We start from the raw sequence: 1,296 nt of genomic DNA, 5'->3' as shown, positions 1-1,296 counted from the left end.
TGATTAGAAGAAGCATTTCACTACAGATTTTGCTCTCACTCCAGAGCAAGAGAACATCTCTTTCACAAGTGGGCGCAAGTTTCTAGGTTCACAGTTGAATTAATACAGTTATACAATATTGAACTCAGTATAAGCCCTGTAAGACATAAAACTGAATGAGTTTTTAACCTTTAAAAAAGATCTCCATTTCATTTTAGAATATATTCTTCCTTGCAGAAAGATTCATTGTTTTTGCTACTGAGATATTGGTGCGTGCATCTCTAATCTGTATGTATCTGATTATTACTAGTCATAATCGGCAGCACTTTGATCCTTGACGCCTGTGTATGTCTATGAAATCATTGGGTATATTTCAGTGGTAATGTTTATCACCTCTACTAATTAGCATGATGTAAATTTCCATGCTTCCTCCTCAAATATAATACATATTTTAAAATTTGTTGATTTTGTGTGTGTGTACATCACACAGAACCTCCCAAACCATCTTATTCAACTATACACCCACTTCCTAGAAGGTACCTTAGCCTCCCTACCCCTACTAGAACCCTTATACTCTGGTATCCCTGCTAATGTCTGCTATGTGGTCGGCACCCCAGCCAATCCCCACTACTTGCCCTTCTGGTGAATCTAGTCAGCCTATCTAGAGGTCTTTGTTTTAGGAGGGTCAGATGTTCCTCTTCTAGCAGCAATCAGTTGTCAATAATCCTTTAGATAAGATTAAGGTCTGTTGTTCATTTTCCCAGTTCTATGCTGGGCTACTATCTGGGAGTCCCTTTGGCCACCCTGCCCAACAACTCAAAAGTTGGTATCTCCTATCTGGCATTATTGCTTGTTATGTAGCCTTTAGCTATGCATAGGGACTCTTTAGAAATTATATTGACCCCTTTAACCTTTGGTTATACTTTCTTTGTGGGTGTTTAAGGCCATACAGTGGGCCCAGATAAACCAATTTATTTTTACTCTTAAAGTCGTTTGAGGATCTGTTCCTCAGGGGTCACATGGGCTTGGGAGGAGCCCCTGGCTCCTTTCTTTTACCAGTTCCATCTATGTGAAGATAAGTCAAAAGTCCTGCTTGACCATGGCTGGCTTCGCTTGGAAGCATGGAGGAAATTATTCTTCTGTGTTGACCCTCTTCTTTGTAGACCGGACACTGGTTCGAGTCCATCTTGTGGGGTCTCCTCGGCCTCCTTGATCAAGAGGACAGGTGTCCCACCACAATTACAGGACATTTTGAGAGATGCTCATAGTCCCCTAGGAAGGCAAGGAGCAAAAACTGTCCTTTATGTCCCTCTGACC

This window comes from Nannospalax galili, unplaced genomic scaffold (assembly GCF_000622305.1).
Source record: "Nannospalax galili isolate Female #2095 unplaced genomic scaffold, S.galili_v1.0 scaffold175, whole genome shotgun sequence".
Classification (NCBI taxonomy): Eukaryota; Metazoa; Chordata; class Mammalia; order Rodentia; family Spalacidae; genus Nannospalax; species Nannospalax galili.
The sequence above is the reverse complement of the archived record's forward strand: the minus strand, read 5'-3'. Positions refer to the sequence as shown.